This window comes from Protopterus annectens, chromosome 7.part0 (assembly GCF_019279795.1).
Source record: "Protopterus annectens isolate FY-2018-M chromosome 7.part0, PAN1.0, whole genome shotgun sequence".
Classification (NCBI taxonomy): Eukaryota; Metazoa; Chordata; order Ceratodontiformes; family Protopteridae; genus Protopterus; species Protopterus annectens.
The window spans coordinates 864,138,768-864,160,288 of NC_056739.1; the positions used below are offsets into that span (position 1 = coordinate 864,138,768).

A 21,521-nucleotide genomic window follows, 5' to 3' on the forward strand; every position below is an offset into this window, starting at 1 on the left:
TGATGGAGAATACATTCCTTGAAGCATCCATTTGTCTTGCCAACATAAAAACCCTGACAGCAAGTACACTTAGCCAGGTATATCAAAATTCTTGCTACTGCAATCTGTGTAGTTATTCAACCTATAGGTCCTATGTACAAATTATTGCTGTTACAAGCCTTGCATTTCTTGCATGGGAAAGTGCCCTTCCTAACACTTCTATGGTTTTGAACATTGCCATTTTTATAGCGGAGTTTCAAGTTCTTCTTCCTTTTAAGACAGAAGTGTGGAGTCGCACCTACTACTCTCTTCAAATCTTCATCCACGGTCAGAATATACCAATTCTTTTTTACAATGTCACATCTCGGGAATATCACTACTGTATGTCAGTAAATATCTGAGTTAACTAGTTTCTTGGCTTTAGTATATGATATTTTTCCATGGGTTAGTCTCACTAAATTATACATTCATGCTCCCACTTGGCCATCACTATACCGTAGTTGTTAGTGGCACACGAGGTGTCCATAGCTACTCCCCATTTCTGCCAACAGTATTCTCCTGCACATAGAATACTGTTGTTTAATACAACTTCCAATAATGTACAATACTGTTTAATACAACTTCCAATAATGTACATTACTGTTGTGTTAGAAGCAACTGTTCCTCTGGATTCCATAAACTTTGACCGCTCTGATGCCACGTTCACTGGAATAACTGTGAATAAATTCTTCACATCTACTGTGGTCATTATCAAATCCACTGTGTCATTAAGTCAAAGTGTTTTTTTTCAAAGACTGATTCAACAAAATGGGAAGTGCCCCTTAATACTGCAACTGCATTATGAAGCAATATCTTCAATTTGTGTTCAGCAAAAATAGACAAAGGTTCCGTGACCCATCCTTCACCTGATACTATGGGAAGGAGGGGTGGGTCATTCATACTCTTATGAATTTTGGGTAGGCCATTAATTACAGGTTTCGGGTAGGTCATTAATTACAGGTTTCTTTAGACTTTGTACTGTAAACTGCACAAAGCCTGTGTAATAAATCTCACCATAAATAGTTCATATACTGTATTCTGCACATTAGTTCATTAATCTTCCATTTGGCTACTCAAAGTTCTGGAGTCTCAACACGGAAATCATCCTTTTATTACAGACAGTCTGCTGTGTCTAATACAAGGATGGCCCCTCTTGTCTGCTGGCTTCACTATTATGGCATCATCACGTACAAGTTCTTGTAACCCACTTTTTTCATCAGCTGTTAGGTTGTGAAAGGCTGTTCCAGTGGAACAGTCGATTCTAACAACAGTAATGTTAAAGTACATTATTGGAACTTATACTGAACAACAATATTTTCCTATATGCAGGAGAATACTATTGGCAGAAATGGAAGAGAGAGTAGCTATGGGCACCTCACGTGCCAATAGCCACTCCAATATAGTGATGGCCAAATGGCACCATGAATTTATACTCAATGAGACTAACCTATGTAAAGATATCATCATATACCATGGCCGGTTTGTGGACGATATTTTTCTTATGTTGAGAGGTGATGAACAAGCCCTGTTTGACTTTGTGAGATATTTAAAATCTGCATTTTTTTCTGGATTGTGAAGTACACACATCCACAACAATAGATATTTTTGATGTTCATTAATGTCCAGGTAAAGATTCACACCCGGGTACGGAGAAACGACTGCTGGAGGAATCATCTCGACAGATGCAGTATGCACCCGCGGCATATCTACTCAAGTTGTGAAGGGACAACTTTTACATACATCTAGATTATGTACAAGAGAGAGACATTTAAGTATGCATCTCAACAGCTCCTGGAATGTTTTAAAAGTAAAAGGCTACAAGGACAGGGACATGAGCCATACTGTCAGAGAGAGACAAGAATAAGAACTAAGGGACAACCCTACTTCTCTAAGAGGAAGAGATTGGATGAGATTTAAACACAGATTTGGATCATAGAGAAGAAACCAGTTCTCAGATGTTTACTGACACAGAAGTAATATTTCCAGAGATGTGTGACATTGTAAGAAAGAATTGGGATATTCCGACCATGGACGAAGATTTGAAGAGAGTAGCAGGTGAGACTCCACAATTCCGTTTTTAAAAAAAAGAACTTGAAGAGGTTACTTTGTTATAAAAATGGGAATGTTCAAAACACTTGAGTGCCAGGAAGGGCACCCATGCAGGAAATGCAAGGCTTGTACCTTTACTAAAACGCAATAAATGTATTTATTTATAAATCCCATCACAAATACGACCTACAGGTTGAATAACTATGCAGACTGCAATAGCAAGAATCTGACATACCTCACCAGCTGTACTTGCTGTCAGTGTTTTATGTTGGTAAGAAACAGATGCTTCACGGAACGGATTCTCAATTAAGTGACATAAGAAATAAGAACAAAAACAATGCCCTCTCACAACAAATCCAGGGCACAAAGTTTTATTTCATGGCACTGGAATTAATACTGGATGACTTGAGAGGTGGTAATACTGCAAATAAAACAGAACACAGAGACAAGATGGAGAGCTGACTTGCCAACCAACCACCAGGACTGAACGGTACAATCCCATTGAAGCTTATAATGTGGGGGTGGCAGCTGTAAAGATGACATTTCACTGGTCACATTTTGAAAGAGAGGAACTGATTACCAGTTATTTAGGATCTGTTATCTTTTATAGTGTTTTAGCACTCATCCAGGATTAATTCTTTTTTATAGTGTTTTAACAATAAACCTTCTCTGTGGTGGCATCTCTTTTGATTTAAACCATTGTAGAATGAGCTGCCTCTGGCAACCCTAATGAATTTGTTTTATTACAACTTAAAGAAACTAAATCAACTATTTACATTACAAACATTTTAAGAAAAAACTTTCAGTGAAGCAAACAAAATGATTAAACAGGGTTAAAAATTGAGTTTGGAAAGTCTCAGGTTTGAAACCTTTGGCCATGGGTTGTTAGTAAAACTCCTTGGATATATTCCAAGTTCTTTAGTTCGGAGTTCCTTGTTTATGGTTTGTTCTACTCGGGAGAGAAATTCACCAAATCTCGGAGAGGTGACGGAGGTCCATTTCCTTGTAATGGATTTAATGGCTACTGCTAATGTTGTCCATAAGTACGAATTTAACTCAAAATGTTTCATCAACATTAAGAAAAAATAAAATTTTAGTTAATGTGAAGTTATCTGAAAATAAAGCTGGAAAAAAAATCAACAGTTCTCCAAAAAATTCCATAGTTTAGAGCAATCATAGAAAATATGGAACCAATCCGCATTGCATAATGTTAGACATCTATTATATCTAGGTTATTCAATTTTGTCAAGGAGTTAAAAATGTTCTGTGCAAAAACTTCCAAGTCAATACTTCTTGGGGCCAATGCTGGAGTGTAAGTTTTACTGAAGATAGAATTTTAAGTTTTCCTGTCTGGGAGAGACTATGTGGTAGGCCTTTAGTCATTGTGTTCCATTGCGTAGTTGTTAAAATGGACTTGTAATTTAACAAAATGCTGTATAATTTGGACACTAAACTGTTGGTCTTTAAAATAACATTTCAGATATGATTGTAATTAAGGGAGGTTGATCTAAATATAAAGAGTTCTGAATAATTCTGCACAAGTCTTGAGAATAAGCAATTACACTCTGTAGTAATAACCAATCTTGCCATGATAAGTTATAGTTTCTTATAATTTGCTGAAGGTGTGAAAGCTTCCAAATCTTTAACACATTGTTTCCTAAGAGCAGCTTGATTGTATTTGGATGACTGAAACTTGATATTCCAAGTAGCTTGTATGTATATTTTCTGTATCATTCTTTTCTTGCATGAAGTAAAATGCAATACAAACTTGGAAAAAAAAAAAAACTGTTTCCAACAATTAAAAGTGGCTTACTTTTATTGTATAAGAAGCAGTGGCTTACTTAACTGTTCATGCAAGTATATCAATGTTGTGTACCCTCAGCCACTTTTTTTTCCTTCATCTTTTCTCATGCACCTTGGGCCTCCATACAAATAGCCAACTTCTACTGTAGCGTACCGAAGAACATTGCTCTGAATTAACTACATCGATACTTCCCTGCATAGTCTGTTATTAACACTACCTTGAAATCTAACCATCTCTTATACCTGGAATCATATTCCACACTGTATTGAAAGTTTCTCTTTATTAACTATATTAAACTCTTGTTGTCTATTTGTCGAACATTGCTACTTTGCTGAAAATGGATGTTGAGTCCAGTTGGACATCCCCAGTAAACGAGTGTCAAATAAATTAAATCTTACTGCTCTAGACATGCAGATATATGGTTTTGTCAAAGGGAGATTATGCTTTCTTAAACTAAGTTAAACTTCAGGTATAGATACTGGCCATGCATTTCATACAAAACACATTAATCTGACCACATAACCTCTACAGTTTCAACATGGGGAACAGTGTTTAAGGGCTAAAAATGTAAACAGTTAATGCTGTACAATGGATAGCAATAGACTTACAAGAACCCACAAAGTTAAAAGTAGTAGATACCAACTCAGAAAGGAGACCGAATAGTGGTGTTCCTCAGGCTACAGAACTAGGACCCCTTCTCTACAGCATCTATTTCTCACAACCTCCAAACCACTACCACAGACACAGGCCTAAATTTGCTAATGACTACAAACTGGATGTTGCCGTTTGCTCAGCATCAGACAATTTGCTACTGCAGCGAGGGCCAAACCATACAAAAAGTGACATAAAAGAAATGGGCTTACACAAAAACTAACAGTGCCATCTGACATCTTGACACCTTCCAGTGCAACAGCAACCCACTCCAGAATTGGCACCTTGGAGACAAGTATTTATTCGCTGACCATGCAACATAAATCAGGAAACAGTTCTATCCAACTCCATTAATAACAAAAATAATCTCATCTAGGTAGAAGGTTACTGCTCTATACTCTCTGCATTAGTCTGACAAATCATAGAATATAATGCCTTTTTTAGTAAGCAGTCATCCAAATCACATCATACATCTAGAGAAAAAAGCCCACCTAAAAATGTCAGACTTAAGAACCCTAAACTACCAAAATAGGCAGCCTAACTCCTGCAAGGTGATTTATAGTATTTTTCAGTTGTTACAGATCCAATCCCAAAACTTCTATGTTTCCACAAACAAAACAAATAGCTTAAACATGAGCTGAAGACCTGGACCTCCATAAACAGTAAGACACACTGGAAAGACAGATGTATTACTTAATTGTTGCAGAGATGTGGTAAACATTATCTGCTACATACAAAATTACTTGCGCTTCTTTGAAAAGAAATTTTAACTGGACAGATGCCTGTAAACTATCATGAGCCAAGCTTGTTCTGTCCTCCTGAAGCCAGAAATTGCTCTATCAGGGCATGTACTAGCAAGGAGATTAGGATTCACAGACCAACTCTGCCTTACAAACTCCATAAATCTATTTCTCTATGAAAATGTTCTGATATAGAAGTGGAATTCAGTCATTTCAGAGGGTAAATTTAGTCCTATGATTTTAAAACATCAGTGGAAAGTCTAAACAATTCTATCCATCTGCATTAACAGAATAAAAAAACTAAAACAAATTTGATATATTACACACTATCACCTCAGATTTTACACAATTAAAAATACCACCTTAAGTACTGCTTTCACCTACACCCAAATCTCACTGGACGTAGTTAATGAGCCTGACATAATAGCTAAATTCAGCATGACATGCAGTAATCAGACAGTTCAACAAAGTGAATCACAACCAGCTAGGTTTTACAGAAGACCCACTTTCAGACCCCCTTAAGTAGAACACATCTTAGCACGAGATTCTGGGAGGGAGACCACACCTTCAAGAACTGTAAAGGACTCTTCTTACCCATTACTAAAGCTTAAGGCTCATTTAGGAATTGTACACTTTTCCTGTTAAACAGCAAGCCATTTGCTAGGTTAATGTTTTTTTTCCTGATAAGATATGCTGCCATTAAACTGCAAGTGGAATAGGTGATAGAACCAACCTTGCAATCAAGCTGCAAATAAGTTTCATTGGACTACTGAAGCATACACAAGTAAACACCCGATTAAGAAGCGCAACACTGGACCAAGACAAAATGACCTGCCTACTTCACACCACAACTTGAAAACTAAAACTTTTAAAATCACGCTAAGGATTGAGTGTACATATAAATAATCTTGATAGCCCTAATTAAATCTCTGTAACCAACTCGAATTCTCATAAAGACCAAAGAACTTAACATTTCCTTCAAAATATCAAGGCAGTGGATTTTGCTGCAGGCCATAAACTGATCAATTAAGTTTATACATTCATCTATATTGCAAACATTCCACAAATAATGCCACATACTCTATTCTTAACCAAACAAGTCTACTTGGTGGTATCCGATACACAAGGATGCATAATCCCTTGAATAAAACCTAAGCATCATTGATATTCATATTAATAAGCAAAATACAGTAGTAATAATACAACGTAACATGTTAACTATACTCCCCCCCCCCCCCCCAGACTTCACACTTTTTGATGTATGCAGAAAGAATTCACAGGAATCATTTGTGAGCCAAGAACTTTCACTCAAGTCGAGAGTAAAAGATCAAAATGTAAAGTTCTGCAAGGTCTTACTATTTAAAAAACATCCTTAGATACCAGTAACCCACTACTGTGTGTTCTGGATCAGGAAATTCACTATATGTTAAATTCTCTGAAGTCCTATACATCTGCAACTGTGCCAAGCCACGAAGAATTGCAAGAGTGCAACACTTTCATCCCCCTGAGTTAACTACTACACCTAAACCTTTCTGCAGATTTAGAAAAAAAACCTGCACTGAGACACCATGGTGCATTCTGCTAAGAAGCAAATCCCATTGGCACTGCAGCCCTGAAAAATATAGACACACATACAATCTCCTTTGCCCACAAGTTCTCTCAAATAACTCCACATTCAACATTAATCCGCATTTTAAAAACTGTATACCCCAACAGTCTTATGGTCAAAGATATCTTACTGTGAAACAAAAGCAAATACAGTACCACAATTTACTATCATACATTCCCACCAAGCTTACAAAGCTATGACACATTCAGAACACACACGCACACTAAATGGATCTGCTCTTTGTGTGTCACTTTTGTTAAACTGAAGTAGAAGCTTATATAAAAGTCTACATTGACAGTTCTCACATATATCACTCCATCCTCCTTGAACCTTAAAACTTTATATTTGCCACACCACACTACAATCTCTCCTCCCTGGTTGGTTTGATAAACAGTGTTCCATCACAGTCCTGCCCACCTTGCTAATTCAATTACTCTACTGTTCCCCTAACCGCCTAACTTTCTCCTTTTACGAAGGCTATACATACAACTTTTATGGATAAATACAACCATGTACATGCATACACACACACACTACTTAACAGCCTCTCTCAACCACATTGTTTTCTTCAGTTTAATACTGTACAATGAAACAAATGCATAACTGATCATCTTATTTCGGCTTTTTCCCCCGATTAGGGGTCGCCACAGCGGATCACCTGTCCGTTCATGATTGGCAGTGGAGTTTTTACGGTATCGAGTTGCCAGCCCGGCACCCAACCTTCCACAGAAGGCACACACTCACTCCTAGGCCAATTTAGTGTGTCCAATCCACCTACAGCATTTTTTGGGATGCGAGAGGAAACCGGAGCACACGGAGGAAACCCACGTGACCACAGGGAGGACATGCAGACTCCGCACTGAAGGCACCCCAGCCAAGGATTGAACCGGAGAACCTCTATGTGAGGTGGCAACCCTAACCACTGCACCACCGCAGCCGTTCTAAAGATCAAAATTCCAGTTGTTTTATCTGTTATAGTCACTACGTCTAGTATAGTTGGTTTAGATTTTGATTTCCATTTTCTAGTAACTGCTTTTTTGGCTGCCACCATAAGGCACCAATCTGCCCACCCAGCATCTCCAACAGTGCACCCCGCAGGGAATCCTTAATGTCCTCCAACTCACCACACACTCAGAAAACATGCTCCCAATTACCTCTTTCTTCCCCATCCCACCTCCACAATATTTGCTGTCTACCTGAGGAAAACAGCTCTGGAGTCTACTAGGGGTATATCATCTTTGTAAACATTTCCAGGCAAATATCATCTTTGTAAACATTTCCAGGCAAAAATCCTAAATCTACTAGATTTTGTTGCATAACTAGGAGACATACATATATCCTCCCACTGTTTCTTTCTGAATTGATTATCCCAGTCACTTTCCAATACTTTCTAATCTTTTCTGATTGATTCTTACAGTTATCATGCAATATTTTATATGCTCAACTAAATCATTCCTTTTTGTAATGGCAGCTTCTGCTCTAGATTCTATTAAAAACTCTACCAGTGTCACTTTCATTTAGGACCCCCCCCCCCAATTGTTTTCTCTTTGCCTATACACTGATATCAGTCCTTGATAGGGAAGGCAATCCCTAAACTGCAGTCCAACTAAATCATTGGCGCCTTCCCATTCTATCATCTTTTCCTCTCTACTTATTCTCTCCCAATACCTTGGTTTCTTTGCCAGTTTGCCCCAATAAATTCCAACCCCCTATTGTCTATATCCCCAATTGCAGTCATCCCTGTTTGCAAAATCTCCTCTCTCCATTCCCATGTTGGCTGTTTTATGATACTTTCTTCTGCTATTTATATATACACAATATTATGTATGATTAGTGTTATTCTCCTTAAAGGCCTGCATCCAAACTCCCAGTCTCTCCGTTTCATCATCATCCCTTTCCAGTTTGAATTATAGTTTTCTGCTTGTGCTAACGTATAGGAGCTTTTAAGTTTGTAGCTCTGCTCTGAAATACCCCTTCAAACTGAGTAATCCCAAAACGCCCTGTTCTACTGAAACAAACAATTAGCTTATCCCAATTCACTCTTGCCATCTTCCCCTCCCAGATAAAGTCCTTCAGCTCTTAATTAACTGCTACCCACAACTTCTCCTCTGGTTGATAAAAATATGCCTGACCCATGTACAAGACTTGTATCTTTCGGCTTTTCCCGGTTAGGGGGTCGCCACAGCAGAACTCCGGTCCACTAATGATTGGCAGCAGATTTTTACGTACCGAGTTGCCAGCCCTGACGTACAACCTTCAACGAAGGTACACCCATTTACGCATGCAAACCTATGTACAAGACTGAGACTAAAAACATTTTAACTGCTAGCATCTTACTATCCATATAACAAAAGTTTCCATTTTCTCAGTTTTTGTATTATCTTTTGTTTAGTCTCTTCCCACATATCCTTAGCTGCCACAGCAGAATCATTTTTAATTCATACTCCTAAACACTTGTGTTCATAAATATGCACATTGCTGAACCAATATGCGGGTACATAATTTACCGCTATTGCCTTTGTCTAAGTTTGTATCCCGAAAAGATCTGAAACCATCTCAAAATGTTCCACAACACTGTCTCTTTCTGGTTTTGTCGGGTATAAAATAACATCATCTGCAACAAACAGCGTTTAGACTACCATACCAATTATAGCCTTGAATTTCTGAGTCCCTTATTTTCTTTGCCAGTGGTTCTAGATATAAAGCAAATAAAGGGGAAAGAGGACATGTCTGCCCGGCTCCTCTGATCAAGCACAAATTATCAGAGAGGAACCCACCTACTTTAACTTTCGCCTCTAATCCCTCAAATATCCTCCTAATCAAACATTCTCAGGAAATGTAAATGCTTCCACTGCCCTGCTCATAAAGTCCCAGCTTACTCTGGCAAAAGCTTTCTCTGCATCAAGACCCACCAACAACAATGGTATTTTCTTATATTCTGTTTCCCTCTGGATCATCAATGTTCTGTTAACGTTGCCAAATGTTTGCCTTCCTTTCACAAAACCACAATGATCCATATCTATCACGGTTTTGTATTGAAATGGGCCTGTATGAAGCAATATCTGATGGATCTTTACCCTCTAGGTATTACAGCTACCACTGCTTTCTTCCAGATGCTGGTACTTCTCTCCCCCTTCAAATACTGTTAAACAAAACCTGCCAGACTTCAAATACTGTTAAACAAAACCTGCCAGATTTTTAACAATTTTTTGCCCTCCTAGCTTCCAAACTTCCACAGGAATACATTTCTGGGGACTTCCCTGAAATTGGCAATACATCACAATTTTTCTCATCTCCTCCTATCCTTACCATTAGTAATCTAGCCTCGTCCACCTATAACCTTGACATACTTTCATAGAATTTCTGAAATACTTCTAAATACCTCTACAGGATCTCGTTATAGGCTCCCTAACCTTGGTGACGCAGCCCATTCTGCTTTTTGTTGTTGGAGTTGTACTAAAAGTTTTTGTGCTCTAGTTACACTCCTGTATATTATCAAGATAATCCCTTATTTTCTGCTTAGCACTCTGCCATTGATCCTATTCTTGTTCTGTGAGATTCCCCTATTCTGCAAGACATTAATATTTGTTAGTCCCTCTAAATAATTATTGTTACTTCTTAACCATAGCTCCCTTTCTTTTATTTCCACCCTAGTTTTAAACTCCACCTTAATTTTATCCCACTCCCTAGCCATATTTTCAGAAGTAAATCCAAAGCTCCGTACAACAACGTAATCACAACAATGAGACTGGAAATAGTCTCTGCTAGGTTAGCAACCAAAGCGTGAATGGACTCTGAACAAGGAATAGAAAAACACAATTTATTGAAGTACTCGTTGGTGGTAAGCGCTTTCATCTGCAAAGCAGACCTCTTCAGACAAACGTTTTAGAGAAGCCCCTTCGCTGCACTCTTAGTTTTCTAAGAGTGCAGCGAAGGGGCTTCTCGAAAATGTTGGTCTGAAGAGGTCTGCTTTGCAGATGAAAGCGCTTACCACCAACGAGTACTTCAATAAATTGTGTTTTTCTATTGCTTGTTCAGAGTCCATTCACGCTTTGGTTGCTAACCTAGCAGAGACTATTTCCAGTCTCATTGTTGTGATTATATTTTCAGAAGTAACTTCTATCCTCCTGAATAGATCCCGAATCTCCACTACTATTCCTTAAATTCCTCTCTTTTCAACAGACAGGTGGGAACGCGCCAGTGTCTCATTTTTCATTACTCTGTGTTTTTACTATAGTAATTATTGGCGCATGACCTGAAACAGTTATTAGGTGTGTATCAAGACCTTTAATTAAATGCACATTTCTGTGAAATGTAAATCCTGTCTAGCCTAGCTCAGTTTTTATATCTTGGGCAATCATATGTAAATTCACTCCAAACTCCTATTACTGAATTCACATCTTCCAAGCCAAATATTTTCAGAAACTTCTTCAAACCATCTACACTCCTTTGTTATACTTTCCCTTCTGTGTCCCCAGACACATCTTCACTGCTGCAAGTCAGTCCAGCTGAAAACTGATCATTTCTCCCAGAATTTTTTTAAGCCCCATTATAGCAGTTTTAGGTGGAATACAAATACATGCCAGTGTAATCCTTCTCCCATGCCAGTAACCGCTCAGCACTACAAATCTGCCATTATCTTTTATCCTCTTCTATCACTACTGGAGTTCCTCTTGCAATTTATATAAATATGCCTCTTTTCCTTGTCTCAGATATTCCACTGAATAACCAACCTGAAAACCTTTATCAAAATTCACATGTTAACTTTTTCCAAGTGTGTCTACTGTAGCATAGCTATTTGTACTCTATATTTTAAATATAGTTCAGTATTATTTTTGTATTCATCTGTGAAACCATTGACATCTAAAGAGATTACAGAAGGCATCACTGTATTAAAAAGTTTATTTACAACACCTTTTTTTATTAAATGTCTACTTCCAACTTATGTTGCATGCAAACAAATGCATAACTGAAAAGTACTATAACTGTGTGTGTGTATGTATATATATATATATATATATATATATATATATATATATATACATACATACATACACACACACACACACACACACACACACATACACACACGTCTATAATGATGTATATACACACACTTTACACTACATTACACTGACGTCTATGTAACTACATTTGAAGTGCAACAATGCATTCTGGGTTATTAACTTAACAACAATGTAGTCTGGGTTATTAACTTGTGTGTCACCCGTGCAAGATGCCAATACCAAACAGTACAACTCAACCAAAAAATATTAATAAAGCACAACTAATGGACTGGTTGTGACTGGATGGGTTGGACACCCTGGGTTATCACAGTCTTGCATACTTTGGCTACAAGGGCTCAAAACCACCGCAAACTTTTTCAGGACTCAAAATTACAAAGGAATGAGGGCTAGAAAACATGGGAATATGCTTTAAGAGAAGCCTTTTTAAAGGGATGTGTGAACACTGGGAAATGTCACACTTGTGGCCATGGTGAAGGCTAGTACCAGTGAAAGCATTGTATGCAAACAGCACATATACTACATAACTGCAGTATGCAGGTTTGAGCCCATGTCCACTATGATTGCAAAACTACAGTGACAGATACAACCAAATGATGACATACCTAATCAACATCTGTAACACAAGGCTGTAAGCATAGCTGCAGTATGCAGGTTTAAGTCCGTGTCCACTATGGCTGCTAAACTGCAGTATGCAGGTTTAAGTCCATGTCCACTATGGCTGCTAAACTGCAGTAACAGACACAGCCAAATGATGACATACCTAAACAACTACTGTAACACAAGGCTGTAAACGCAGTTTCACTGTACCTGTGGGGCAGCACTGCACCTACAGAAGAATGCAGCCTAGGACTTCCATTAATGTAGTCAGTTATCTGATAGCTAGCCTCCTTGCCTAGATGTATACATACTAAAAGTCATAACTAAAACAAACACTCTACACTAAAAGCTGCATGGCATTTCAGCTATATCAAACTATGGCTTAGATGTAAAAACACAGCTGTCTAGTAACCATATTCATCCTTTTTGTATAATTAAATTTGATCCCAAAGTAAGTGCAAAATGTAAATAAAATAAGGGAAACAAACTATATCTTGCCTACTTAAGCCCTGCTTTATACAAGTCAAAGACATGAAGTTAACGGAATACACAAAGCTGCATTGTGTAAAATGGACAAAGTTGCATGTTTGACAACAATTTTCCTTTATTTCCCCACTTTGGGCTGGGTCACTATACTGTGTTCTACAAGCAAAATGGCGTCTAATAGCAACAGATGACTGTAAGTTTGGAATAAAGCTATCACTGCCTGCTATACTCGGAAGAAAAGTTTCAAGATTAGTCAACCCACTTGGAAAGCAACTTCTTAGTTATGTATCCAACAAGCAGTCCACTAAACAAACGGTCTCAGTTTCCAGTTGGCAACAGGTTTCTGTCAGCTGCATGTGCAAACATTCTACACGGATACTTAGCCACAGGAAACTTTCTCCATAACAATATACAACTGTTTCACTAAACCAGGCATAGAAAAATCGTAAATTACAAATATACAAAAATAAACGTACTACACTACTTTCACATTCTACCTCAGATAAGAAAAAAACATTTTTCTACAATCAATGGGGAGGCTTCCCAAAACTGTCTATGCTCAAGATACATATATTTTCGGACACAGGCCCAGCTGTCAACATAAAAAATAAACGAACTAAAGATGGAGACAAGAAAATGTAGACCTCACACTCACATAAACCATTTACTCCTCATTACAACCATGACGGAGCCATTGCCTATAAAGTAACCAAAAACAGTAACAAATAAAACTCAATGTCCAGTTTGGAGTCCGGTGTGAAAATCTGCAGCTGTGTATTCAAAATCAACACTTAAATACTGTACGACGAAACTGAATTTTAAGAAGTTGGGCCTCTGCAAGCAACAGACACAAAGACACTACTGGGGTTGCCCTTAAAGCCTAAACAAATCACACGCTAACGCCTTTACTTCAGAGAGTATCATGGTAAGATGCCTGACAACAGAAGCAGTTTTCCAGGGCTGTTGCTGCTAATCGGGACTGAAAAATATATTCTTTCCCATTCTTTTATAAGATACTACAGTTTTCAACAATGCAATTTAGCAAAAGTTTAGATGTAGTTTAGAAAAAAAGTTGTTTATGATTTAACTAAGTTGAAATCACACATTAAAGTGATTAAGACACACTAAATCTGAAGAGGGCGGAAGCGGCGCTGAACAACAAAAATGCGGAAAAAAATAAGACACAAATAAGAACTTTAGTCCACCAAATTATAAAAAAGAAAGAAAGACCAATAACATATTTGGTTTTAACAACGTGGAATTACTGCCACAAATTCCTTACCTGTTTCCTGAATCCAATATTATTAACTATGTATAGTTCCCCGTAAAATTTACAGTTGCATTGACGTTATAAGATGAATACAATAAACCGGCTTGTAGTACGGAAGCGGGGGAGAGCGCGCGAGCAATAACCAACATAGCCAAGCGCGAGCACCATTGGATTAACAGACGCGCGCACTCAGGACCACACCTACGCGTGCACATTATTAGCGGAACAGCAAGCAAGTTTAAAGAGGCGCCACCTGGCTGTAGCGTCGTTATAAATTATGGTTAATATTTTCAGAGATAAAGATTGACGCTAGGGTAAGAGAAGCAATAACAGCACGTTTACCTCGTTTCGACGTGCTTATAATGACGATCGATATACGCCACTACTGTGGGTTGATAAAAGTTTTATAGAGGCTGAGCCTGTGTCCTATTTACCTCGGAAAAACTCAGATATTTGAATACAGTTTACCGAGGAAAGCTCAAGTTGGCCAACTCATTGTAGAATTACCGAAGGTGATTTGATTAGCAGCACCTCTGTAGGTTTGGACTGTCCATAGATGAAGCAACACTTATCCTTTAACAAGGTAGAAGTGCGTTAATTTTAGAAAGGTGGGCGTTTTCTAGGACTGGCTGTTACTTTGGGCCACAGACCACTAATAACGTTGAATACTATAGACTGTAGTCTACAATAAGTAGTTTGCTGTTGACGGCCTTATATCGTATTAGCCTCATCTGCACATTTGAGCACAGTTTTGACACTAATTCTTTAGGTAAAGGATGTAAGACTGATTCTAAACGAGGCCAAATTCAAGGTTTGATGAATAGGCCCTCACAGTCAAGGTGTTATTCCCAAACAATCTAGAAATATGGGAATTTTGCTAAAGCAGATAAAAGGTGGACTTTTATAGGCCAGTACCCAGCCAAACTCATACTAAACGTCAACCAGCACCTAATCAATGCCAACACCTAAATTTGGTCTATGATTTTCTAATCCTAACACTTCTGATTTAGAACATTATCCTGTCATTCTTCACTAGTTAATACGATATCAAGGCTGGCAAAATGATATAAGAGAGTGACCCATTTCATAGCTTCTATGCATTCTAGTACTCATTGCTTCCAGTAACTGAATAACATTCAGTGGATTAAGATTAAATACAGTTATTTTGTGAGAATCTTGAACAAAAATGGCTTTGTTTTACTGTATTAACCCTCCCCCCGGTGGTTTTGCACAGAAGTGGGTGTGGGCTGAGTGATTCACATGCCCAAAAAATTGTCCTGACGTGTGTGTGTGGTGGGGTTGGGGGGTCTTGGTGTTGCAACTTGACCATCAACTGCTAGACACCCATTTTAATGCTATAATCCCCAGCACCCTTCCAAAGCTGTAATCTCCAGCCCTCCAGTTTTGAGGCTGCTGGTGGAGAAGGAAGAGCAGTTGGTTCAGTACTATCACCCTGATGGGACTATACAGTAGAGTGAGAAGAGAAAGTGTGAAACAACATTCTAGTGGTGGAACAGAATGGGTGTCTGCAACATCATCCTCTGCAAACACATTTTTTTCCTTTGGCCTTCCCCTCCCCCAGCATAGCAATATTACATCATTAGGCTGATGACAAGTGGTCGCTGAGGATGTGCCTGCTGTGGGCCCTATAGCGCCACATTTCTTTAGCTAACCCACACACCCCACCATGGCTATTATTCTGGATCCTGACCTACACCAGCCCAAAATAGCCAATAAACTACTAATTTCTGGGTTAGAAAATCTTTCTATGTGGCCCACCTAATCACAAAAGGGTTTGCATCCAGATCAAAAGAGGTCATTGTGTCCCTCTACTCATCACTCATCAGACCCATCATAGAGTACAATGCCCCATTTGGGATGTACCTTACAAGACACCTGCAACAGCTGGAAAGACCACAGAAGTACCTCACCAAGAGGATCACTGGCCTCAGGCAGATGCCCTATGCAGCTCGACTGAAGAAACTCCAGCTGTACTCAGTTGCATACCGCCTACTCAAAGGTGATCTCTGCCTGACATACAAGGCTATGTCCAACCCAGAATTGATGGACATGCTACTCAGTGCTAGAAGTCTAAATCTCAAAATGCACTCACTCGAGGCACTCCTTAAAATGGAGAACATCGATATCTGTGCAGTGATCGAGACCTGGTTCAAGGCTCCAGAGAGCACCCCTGCACTACCAGGCTATAACATACCACACTTTTCGACCATGTAACCTGGACCGAAACACCAAAGGCGGAGGTGTGTCCATATTCATTAAGGATATCCACACCTCTAGGCTAGTTGCTCAGCATAATGCATCCGAGGTTATCCAAGTACAACTAACTCTGGACAAAACTGCAATCCAAATTGTAGCTTGCTACAGATCCCCCACCATGCCCCAGGATTCCGGATAGTCATAGTACAGTCCATTCTTCCCTTCCTAGGGAGGGACAATTTTGTGTGTTCTATAGACCTACAGGATGCGTACTACCACATAAAGATGGATCAACGCTCCCGGAAGTTTCTCCGCTTTTGGCTGGGAGCCAATCACTACCAGTTCAGGGCATTGCCATTCGGCCTTTCAACAGCCCCCGAGTGTTCACCAAATGTATGGCAGTTGTGGTAGCCCATCTTCCACTACAAGGATTCCAGATGTTTCCCTATCTAGACGACTGTCTTCTTGCCACTCCGACCAGGAATCTCCTAGTCCACAGACTCTCTTACACTCAAGATCTTGCTCTCCTCTTGGGGATTACAAGCAACAAAGACAAATCTCAGATGTCTCCAACGAAGACACTGGCATTTATTGGAGCAGTTTTCAACACAACATCCTGTCAAGTTTCTCTCCCCTTTCACAGGCTTTTGAAAATAAGACACCAAATTCAAGACCTTCTTCCTCACATGTTTGTACCAGCACGTCTTGTACTGCAACTCTTGCGCTACATGGCAGCTGCCATTACTTTGGTACCTCTGGCGACACTGCACATGAGAATCCTACAGTTGCTCCTTTCCACACAATGGTCATTGTTAACCCACCCACTCAACCACATGATACACCTTGCAAACCGTTGCAAGGAGGAAATGCTATGGTGGATGGAGCCACAAAAGAATCTTTGGTGTCGACCATTCTGTCTTCCCCAACCCACGGCCACGGTGACCACGGACGCTTCACTATTAGGGTGGGGGGCATTTTCAGGGAAAGACTGTCCAAGGCACCTGGACCCCCTTCGAAGCCAACTTGCACATAAATGTTCTGGAACTGAGGGTAGTTCTCTTAGCGCTGCAAGCGTTCCATGCATCCCTGCCTTCAGGGACAATTGCAGTTCAGTCAGACAACATGTCAGTCGTCTGGTATATCAACAAGCAAGGTGGAAGCAGATCTTACCCCCTTTGTCAGGAAGCCATGATGATTTGGCACTGGGCAATAGCTTCCAATTGCTTTCTTATAGAAATACACATTCTCGGGAGTTCCAACCTTATTGCGGGCAGTCTGAGCAGGAACATCCTGTTGCCTCACAAATGGTCCCTCAACCCTGTAATAGCAGCTCGGATCTTCCAACATTGGAGCAAGCCTTGCTGCGACCTCTTTGCTTCCCCCCTGAATTACAAATGCAGGAGCTATTTTGCTTTGATTCCCCATCAGGAGAAACCACCGAGGGATGCTCTAACGCACAATTGGCCCCTGGATCTTCTGTATGCCTTTCCCCCCGTTTCCCCTCATTCCAAAATTTCTCCAGAAAGCTTAGAGGTTGAAAAGCAAAGTGATCTTCATTGCTCCCTACTGGCCACATCGTGTGGTTCCCATTTCACAGCCTGTGGATCCTGTATCATTCCCAAGATCTATTATCCCATCCTCAGGGATTGATTCACCCGAACCTGCACAGTCTCATGCTCACAGCTTGGTTTCTCCACTTCCAATGATTGCCAGGCTGCCTGACATCCCATCTCCTGTTCGTGAAATTCTTCTGGCCTCACACAAACCTTCCACTAGAAAGGTTTATTCTAGTAAATGGACTAGGTTTTCTATTTGTGCCAAAGACCAGATATTAGACCCTTTCTCTATGCCTGTTCAAAAGATTCTGCGATACCTGACTACTCTCCTGCATGCAGGAGCCTCAGCTTCAACAATCACTGTACATTTAGCAGCTATCGACAATTTTCATAATGGTCTTGAAAATTCTTCAGTTATGTCACACCACCTATGCAAGATTTTTCTGAAAGGAGTATTACATATTAAACCTCCGGTCAAGCCTCCCTTAGATCCCTGGGACTTGAGTGTCAAGAGTCCTTACTTGATCTTCCACACGGATAGGGTGTCCCATCGTACAGACCCTTCCTTCTTGCCCAGGGTCATTTCTGTTTTTTCCATTAACCAATCTATTGACCTGCCGGTTTTCTTCCCAAGGCATTCTAATAGAGGGGAGTACCTTTTTCACACCGTTGATGTGCACCGACAGCTTCATTGTTATTTGGACAGGACTACATCTTTCAGGAAAACACACCATTTGTTTGTGGCCTTTGCAGGACCCAGATTGGGTAAACCTGTTTCCAAAGTGACTTTATCCTCTTGGCTTAGAAACGTCATTACCTTTATCTGCCAACAGAATAAGCTACCCTTACCTTCTAGAATAAAGGCTCATTCTACCAGATGTATGGCTACCTTTGTAGCTTTTCATTCCAGAGCCTGTATGGATGATATATGCACAGCAGCTACATGGGCAATACCTCATACCTTCATATCTCATTACAAATTGGATTTGGCTTCCAGGGGACGAGCATCTTTTGGTTCTATGGTGCTCAGGAATATCCTAAAAGTCAAAAAGGCAGCTAGCACCCAGAATGAATGCTTCCAATATTCATTTATTCATTTGTTCTGACCCAAACAAACAGACCAGTTTCGGTACAAAGCCTTCTTCAGTGATAGCATCACACTCCATCAACTGACTTAATATAGCCATAAGATAAGTAAATAAGTAAGGACAATTACACATTTAAAGATATCATACCAAAAAATAAAAATGAACATAAAAATCAAAGTTTTTTATGTAAACATACTGAAAGCAGAAAAAATAATCATATCTTAATATTTACACTGTAAAAACAAGCTAGCCTGATTGAACAACTTATATGTATATATCATTTTATAAATGATCATTAAGACCTGGGTTAAATAACCCTTCTAGTCTAATAATCCAAGCCTTTTCTTTGCTGCTGAGCATATCATGCCATCCAAATTTATTAATATTGTCACCCCTGATGGCATCAATGAATTGAAACTGAAACTTTGCACTGGTATGCGACAATACATGTTTATATAAAGCACTAGATAGACGTTTGTTCCTAATGTCACTAAAATGTTCTGACATCCTGATTCTCAATGGTCTTGAAGTCTGCCCAATATAAAAGGCAGAACAGGAACAGGTGGCAAGATATATGACCCAATTGGTCCCACAATTGCCAAAACATCTAATCTCAAAAACTTTTGTTGTATTTCTGCTAGAAAATTCTTTAGATTTCCTCATATATACACAAAATGAACAATGGCCACAGGGAAAGAAACCCCTTAGTTGCTCACCAGAAAGTGTGAGTTGTATACCACACATATTCATCTGTCTTCCCTTTTTATGTAGGTTCAGATGTGATCCCAAAGTACGACCTCTCCTATATGAAAACTGGCACTCTGAGGCAAGAATATTAGCCAAAGCTGGATTAGCTAGTAGGATATTCCAATTACCTTTAATCACATTTTTAATAACATTAATATTCCTACTAAATGTGGTCACAAATCTAATGGGGACAACCCCTGTAATGTTTTTTTTTTTCTTTATAACTAAGCAACTCATTTCTATTAAATTGTTCCGCCCAATTATATGCTGACATGATATGACCTGATTTATAACCTCTGTCCTTAAATCTGTTCTTTAAGTCATGCTGATAATATTCATAATTTGCCTGATTGGAGCATATCCTTTTGATTCTCAAAAATTGAGACTTGGGAATATTTCCTATAATATGTTTTGGGTGTAGACTGTTGGCATCCAATAAGGTATTATATTGTGGGTATTTTCTGAAAATTTTTGTATCAAGTATATTATCACTATTTCTAGTGATAAAAACATCCAAGTATTGAATTTCACTGTATTGCATATTGAGAGTAAATTCAATACCCCACTTGTTGTCATTTAGGTATTGAACGAACTCCAATAGATATTCCTGATCAGACCTCCAAACGAGCCAGCAGTCATCAAGGTACCTACGCCAGTTGTCCAATTCCTCTATATAGATATTGTGGGCCCTATCATAGATAAGCTGTTATTTAGGAACCCCATAAATAGGTCGGCATATATTGGTGCAGATGATGCCCCCATTGCTATACCTTGGACTTGCCAATATCAATCCTGATGAAAATAAAAAACATTCTTGGTTAGTACCTGTTCCACCATACAAAGTATCAAAGTACTGAAACCCGGTGGATAAAGATTACCCTTGGCCAACCAATATTCAATGGCCTGTAACCCGGCCCAATGTGGAATGTTAGTATATAAAGATTTAACATCAAGGGTGCACATCCACCAGCCGGGCTCAAGTTGGGAATCTGCCACAATTTGTAGGAATTCAGTCATGTCTTTCAACCTTGATCTAACTAAACTCAAAAGAGGTTGTAGATGTAGAGTCAAAAATTCCAAAAGTGGTTCTGTTAATGAACCCTTGCCTGATACAATAGGTCTACCAGGTGGTTTAGTTAGGTTTTTATGAATTTTGGGCAATAAATAAAGAAAAGCACAGTCCGGGTCTGAACTGTCTGCAAACAACTAAAGTTAACTTTGAGTATGTGTCTACCTGTCTTGAGACAATATTCATTTTCCCCTGGAGAGCACTCTGCTTTGGCTTGTAAGCAGCCCCCCCCCCCCCGCACACACACACACACACACACACTCATTTTCCACTTTCTTTCTTATTCCCTTCTGTTAGCAGATCATATCCATAATCTGATCAATACTGTGTGTTTGTTAATTTAAACTGAGACCACAGTGGCCTACTGATACAAGGTTATCCTGTTTTTCCACCTAAAAATGGTTAAGAAATGACTTACAGTTTCAGAGCAGTCCTTGGTCAATTGTGATTGTTTATCAAACACTAACTTGTCTTTGCTTTGGCTCATTAACAGCAGTACAAGGAACTGCCTGCTCACACCCTTGTTCTCCCCTCCCCCTTCCCTGTTTATTACCTTAAGACAATCCAAAGTTAATAAATATTACCTGTGGTAG

General features: G+C 39.3%; 1 long non-coding RNA gene across 1 annotated transcript in view; it reads right to left on the bottom strand.

The window, feature by feature from the left end:
- Nucleotides 1-14,919, bottom strand: part of LOC122806746 — a 133,765-nt gene extending 118,846 nt beyond the window's left edge. Inside the window, exon 1 of the long non-coding RNA XR_006365550.1 lies at nucleotides 14,264-14,919. This is a non-coding gene — a long non-coding RNA (uncharacterized LOC122806746). The remainder of the gene's footprint in view (nucleotides 1-14,263) is intronic.
- Between the last annotated feature and the right edge of the window lie 6,602 nt (nucleotides 14,920-21,521).